Source organism: Neomonachus schauinslandi, chromosome 3 (genome assembly GCF_002201575.2).
Source record: "Neomonachus schauinslandi chromosome 3, ASM220157v2, whole genome shotgun sequence".
NCBI classification, from domain to species: domain Eukaryota; kingdom Metazoa; phylum Chordata; class Mammalia; order Carnivora; family Phocidae; genus Neomonachus; species Neomonachus schauinslandi.
This window is the reverse complement of record NC_058405.1, coordinates 147,086,406-147,093,501: the sequence shown is the minus strand read 5'-3', so window position 1 is coordinate 147,093,501 and position 7,096 is coordinate 147,086,406.

Genomic DNA, 7,096 nt, shown 5'->3' with positions numbered 1-7,096 from the left:
GGAATAAGAGTTGGAAGCCTATTAACAATAATTTTTAACAAAAATCCATTTCCGGACCCTAGTCATTATGAATATTTGGAAATTTTCCGTTGAAAACACTACTTATAAAAAATGAACTTCAAAACATAAAGAGAAAAGAGAAAATTATTAGAATCCTTATAGGGTTTTTATCTTTCCTCTTTCCCACCATAAGTTTTATCCTAATTTTTTTCTTTCTTCATTCATTATTCTTAGTGTTAGTGTGCAACAAACTCACCCAAAATGAGAAACAGCCAAGGAAGCACATAGGTTAAAGATAAAAACAGGCTTTAAGATTTTAGTGGGCAGAAGGGTAGCTCCCCCAGGGATCAGCCAAATTGAGTGGATGGCAGTAATAAACACTAGGAGGATAACAACATTAGGCACTGCTGAGCAGAAAATTGGAATTATTCTTCAAGCTATTTTTTTCTCTTTTCTGGTTGTCACATTTTGTCTCTCCTGTCTTTCACTGGTACACCACAAAGAAGCAGCCAAAATGAAATTTCTTTCTTTTAGACATAGCAAAGTATGCATTGATCTCAGAAATTAATAGTAAAACTTCAAAAAAGAAGTTCAACAATATGTGAAAAAGAAAATTTGAACTAGGAAGTTTAATTTCCTAAGCACCATGCTGATGATATATAAGTAAACATAATACGTAATTTTTCCAGATTAATTTAAAGATGATAAAATAAGGGGCATCTGGGTGGCTCAGTCAGTTAAGCATCTGCCTTTGGCTTGGGTCATGATCCTGGGGTCCTGGGATCGAGCCCCGCATCGGGCTGCCCACTTGGGGGAGTCCGCTTCTCCCTCTGCCTCTCCCTTTGTGTGCTCTCTCTCTCTCTCTCTCTCTCAAATAAATAAATCTTTAAAAAAATGACAAAATAACAGGAGTTATTAATGATAGATCAGTGACTGTCTACATGTTTTTTTAGGCCTTTCCCAAAATGAGGTATTGGAAATCTAACGCTGTAATTCCAGCCTACTATTGGTCTCTTCCATTCTTTGTGAGTTTTTTGCTCTTTAAATCTTGCTATAAGTTCCCATCCTTGTCAGTATCCATTGCCATTGCCTTTGAGTTCTCTTTCAGTCACCAAAGCCAGATTGCCAACATATTTCTAGCTCCAACTGACTGTGATCCTTAGAAGAATATTCACTTTACCTTAAGATCTATACTGCTTACCTTATAACTTGTAGCCCAGCAATTCTTGGCTTCCATACCTAACCAAATTAGAACAAAAATGTCTCTCAGTTTGTCCCTAAACTCTTCCCAAATCAGTGCTATATTTTCAGTTATTTTTTAGCCCTTCAAAGAGTCTGAGATAATATTCTCAAGAAAGGATAAACTCCATGCATATTGAGCTGCCATTTTTACAGTGTACCCAACACGTTGTCAAGAATTACAGATATAAATTGTAATAGCTACAATTTACTGAACTAGTCACCATTCTAATTCCTTTACAATGTAATCTAATCTAATTCCCTTTAATCCTCACACCCAATGAGATAGGTTCTGGTAAAATACCCATTTTATAGATGAGTAAACAGAGGCAAAGAGGGGATAAATGTACTATCAAATTCAGATAATTGGTCAGTTACTGAAGTGGTATTTGAAGTTTTACAGTCTGTACCAGTTTGCCAGGGCTACCATAACAATGTGCTACTGACTGGGTAGCTTAAATAATAAAAATTTATTTCCTCACAGCTATGAAACCTAGAAGTTGGAGATCAAGGTGTCAACAAAGACTGATTTCCTTCGAGGTTTCTCTTCTGGGCTTATAGGTAGTAAGTCTTTGTATGTATCCGTATCATAATTTTTCCTCTTTTTTTTATGAGGACACCAGTCATATTGGATTAGGGCCCATCTCAACCTAGTTTGTCCTCAATTACCTCTTTAAAGGCCTTATCTCCAAATACGGCACAGTCTGAAGTACTGGGGGTTAAGACTTCAACATATGAATTTGTAGGGGGACACAACTGAGCCTGTAACACAGTTTCACTCCAGACTCCTTCTGTTAACCACTAAACAAACCTAAAAAACAGAAAAGAAGGAAGGGGGTGGCAGCGGAGGGTAGAAGGAACAAGGAAGGAAGGAAGGAAAAACAGAAGAGAAAGAGAAAAAAAGGAGGAAGGGAAGAAGGAAAGATATTACTTGGGATTACAGCATGGGACATTACTTAGATTGATTGGATGGATCTTGGTTTCCATAAGGAATATAGCCATCTCTACTACAATGGTATATTTGCCAAGCAAAGCAGTGTAACCTTGTAGGCAGGGTGCTTTGTAGACATCGCTGAAGACTGATTGACCAGTTTTTGGAAAGGCATCTTGGTATGGTGATATGACCATGAGCTCTGGAGTTACAGAGATATGGGTGCAAACTTAGCTCTGTCTCATTCTATTTGGAAAAGTTATACCCTTTTTCTGAGCCTCAGTTTTCTAAAGATGGGTATAATATTTCATATAGGATAAGATTTTTTAGAGGATTATAGTTGATATGAAGTTCATAGATAAGCTTATATCCTCAATAAGTGAAAATCTCAAGGTTCTTCCCCTTTCCTTGCCATTTCTGGCTCCTCACTTCCTAGATTCATACAGACCACTTCCCTTTCTTTCACATACTCTCTAAAGAATATTAATATAAATAAATAGTGAAATAACAAATAATACATTTCTTTCACCTAATTACCTCTTTTCTAAATATACCTTTTGGCATCTCTCCTACATACTACCATCTATACCATTGATTGGATTTTAGCAATTGCTCTTGTTCCTCTTTTGATTTGGAAAATACCTACCATTTAAGCAAAATTTTATACACACAAAATCCACTCTATTTACCTTTTCTTTTACAAATTTTTCAATTGGAATATTTCATACTTCCAGAAAACAATATAAAAAATACCATTAGAAAAAGAAATACGGGGACGCCTGGGTGGCTCAGTGGTTAAGCGTCTGCCTTCGGCTCAGGTCATGATCCCAGGGTCCTGGGATCGAGCCCCACATCGGGCTCCCTGCTTGGTGGGAAGCCTGCTTCTCTGTCTCCCACTCCCCCTGCTTGTGTTCCTGCTCTTGCTATCTCTCTCTCTGTCAAATAGATAAATTAAAAAAAAAATATGGATGGATGACCACTCCATCACATTTGCTTCTAATCTCTTTATTTTTTGGTGGGATTGGCAGAAATAAATAAAACTACATGGATATATCCAAAGATCCATACTGTAACCTAATTTTAGCCCACAAAATATATCTTAATTAATTCATTTATTCACCAAGTATTACTTAGTCATTATTTCAGGTACTAAACATAGAACTGTGAATGTAATATAAAGTGTCTATGCTAAGAATGGAAAATGCTTTAGTGATGGAGACAGTGAACATGTACAAAAATAAATATGTAAACGGTGCTAAGTGCTATTCAGAAAACAAAGCAAAACATTACTAGTAGGAATGTGAAATGGTACAGCTGCTTTGAAAAACAATCTGGCAGTTCCTTAAAAGATTAAGCAGAGGGCGCCTGGGTGGCTCAGTTGGTTGGGCGACTGCCTTCGGCTCAGGTCATGATCCTGGAGTCCCGGGATCGAGTCCCACATCGGGCTCCCTGCTCGGCAGGGAGTCTGCTTCTCCCTCTGACCCTCCTCCCTCTCATGCTCTCTGTCTCTCATTCTCTCTCTCTCAAATAAAAAAAAAAAGATTAAGCAGAATTACTGTATGATACAATAATTTCACTCTTAGTTATATACCCAAGAGAAATGAAAACATATGTCTGCACAAAAACTTGTGCACACATGTTCATAACTTTATTCATAATACCCAAAAAGTGGGAAAAATACAAATGCTCATTAACTAATAAATGGATAAATTATGGCATCTCTATACGATAGGATATTTTCAGCAATAAAAAGAAATGACGTACTGATATATGCTATAGCATGGATGAACCTTGAAAACACTATGCTAAATGAAAGAAACTAGACACAAAAGGCCATATAGTGGATTATTTCATTTATATGAACTGTCTAGAATTAGGTGATATATAGAGACAGAAATTAGATTAATAGTTACCTTGGGATGTGGAATGGGGAGGTTAGGAAGCAAGGAGGTGATGGCTAAAGGGTGGGAAGTTTCCTTATAGGATAATGAAAATATTCTAAAAGTGACAGGGGCAATGTTTGTGCAACTTGTAGATAGCTACTGAACTGATAGCTACTGAACTATTGAATTGCTTTTAAGAATCAAATTTACTAGAAATAAAAACTTGTGCTTATCAAGACACTTATATGAAAAAGAAGAGATAAACAATAAACCAAGATAAAGTATTTATTATGTATATATTTGGCAAGGTATTTATACCCATAATAGATAAAGAACTTCTACAATTCAGTAATGAAAAGGCAAAGAACCTTAAAAAAGAAAAGCCAGGTTATTGGTATAGAAAATGATGAGGAACTGGTGGTAGTTACTTTTTAAATATGGTACTCCAAGAAAATCTTTTGGAGGAGAGGCTTTCTGGACAGGGTCCTAACTAAAAGAAGGAGTCTGCTATTCCTTGTAGAAGAGTATTCCCATGACAAGAAACAGTAGTTTCAAAGTACCACACCTAGAATGAGTATGGTTTGTTCAAGAATTAGCAGTTTCATTGAAGCCAAGGGATTAGTAGGCAGTGTCTATATGATACCAGGTAGGGTAGTAGATATTTTTAATGGGGTCAGCTATTCAAGAAATAGAGTGCAGAAAGGCAGAGTGAGTTAACCAATGCACAGCTTCAGTTTGGATTTGCTGTCTTGTTTGCCATTTTGCAATGTAACTCAGTGATGCAGTTGGAAATTTTAAAAAGGAAACTAATTACAATGATCTGTAATTAAGTCAGTTCACTCTAATTGATCTCTACAGATTACAGTTTTATCAGTATCATAAGAAGTTGTACTGTTTTTTCAGTGATGTGCCAAAATCAATCTTTCACTCTGGGAGGTTATTCTAACTTGAATTCATGTTCTGGATCAGCCATTAATTAGCTCTGGGTTGCTACAGTGCATACTCATCGTTTTATCTGCCCGACACCCTTCCTTTTTCTGGAAGCAACAATCCACTCCTCCTGGGAGCCACACTTGTCCACTCCATCCTAAAACCGTATACTTACATAGAGATTTGCAATGTTACCACATTATCCCATTCCCCAACCCTAAGAAAGTCCATTTCAGCTCCTCCAAATCTATGCTAGTCTCCTAACAGCTTTTCACCTCAAATGTATTGGTCCAAAAGTGAAGGGGGCATTTCCTACAAATTGAAACCATCAGTGCTATTCTCAAGCTATTTGACACTAGTCATAAAGAGAACCAGTCATACTGTTTTGATGGAAGGATCTTTTAAGCTTTAAAACCCTGGAAATATCAGTGCTATGCATCCTCCTACGTAGAGAAAGCTGGGCTGCACTGAAGGAGAGTAACACTTGTTAAGGAGTGCAATAGCTATGAGAGACTTCTAATGGCATTCAGCTCCCCGACTCTCAGATCCAACCACAAACCTCCCTTTCTAATCCTAGCTTGTTCCACCTTCTCTAGAATGAATAAGCAAACTGTCTGAGCTGGCTTCTGATCCTTGCAACCAAGGAAAGTCTAAAACTACTAAAATTAGGCAACACTGTAGGCCAATAGTTTTAAAGAAAGGAACTTGGTGGGTTTACAGCCCAAATTCTCATCAAGGTCTTTAGGCACCCAACTTCAGCCTGTTCCCTAAACGATGGGATAGAAAAATAAGCTATATTTTGCACTCAAAATATCACAGGGCCATATATCTCAAAGAAACTAATGGATGTAGAAGAGTCCTTGAAAAATACATTTTTTTTTTTTAAAGATTTTATTTATTTATTTGGCAGACAGAGACACAGTGAGAGAGGGAACACAAGCAGGGGGAGTGGGAGAGGAAGCAGGCTTCCCGCGGAGCAGGGGACCTGATGCAGGGGTGGATCCCAGGACCCTGGGATCATGACCTGAGCCGAAGGCAAACTCTTAATGACTGAGCCACCCAGGCGCCCCAAAAAATACATTTTCTTTTCTTTTTTTTTTTTTAAGATTTCATTTATTTATTTGAAAGAGAGAAAGAGCAGGAGAAGAGAGAGGGGCAGAGGGAGAGGGAGAAGCAGACTCCCCGCTGAGCAGGGACCCCAACGCTTGGCTCGATCCCAGGACCCTGGGATCAGGGCCCTAGCCAAAGGCAGACACTTAACTGACTGAACCACCCAGGCACCCCAAAAACTACATTTTCAAAAATAAGATAAAGACTAGAAGTTTAGGTGATCGACTCTTCAAAATTATATACATATATATATACATATATATGCATTCATATATATACAAATATACTTGTGGATTCAAATAGTTAATGATATGACACAGAGGTATATAACACGGCTACTGACAGAAAAATCAAATACATGTTAACATTTACAAAGTGTTGTGAAAAAATAGGTTGTACATTTCACTAGTGATTTTAATGAAGCTTAAAGCAAAATGGCATTACTTTATTATTTATTATAAAACTACATATACCTTAACGGTGTATATGGCAGCTATGATTCATTATAGGAGTAAACAGTATCTGTTCTTGCATTTGTGAATCCTTACTGATAAGATTTCTCTTTCATTCCTGACTTATAACATCAGTGGCTGAACATGTGCATATGTTCCTTCTTTTTCTCTTCCTATGCTATATGAACACCCACCCTTGAATCCAAAGTAGAAAGAGCCTTAAAAAAATTTCAGTGTGGTTTTTCCATTATTTTTTACTGTGGAACTCTAAATCATTTTGAAAGAGGAAGTCTCACTCTCCTTCTGAAATCTGTTTCCCTTAGAGTGTAAATATGTTGGTTTATCACTTAAAGTCACTTTTCTATGAAACTCTTTTGAATCAGATACCTGCCTAAATTGAGGGTGGAAGACTGGGGTAAAGGACTTGCTAGAATGCTAAAGATTTCTTTTTTCAGCAGTTCTGTCTGCTATCTCATAGAAAATCTGGTTAAGATATTGGTTATACAAACAAATATATTTTATAGGAAACAAAGACAAAAATTTGGAAAATG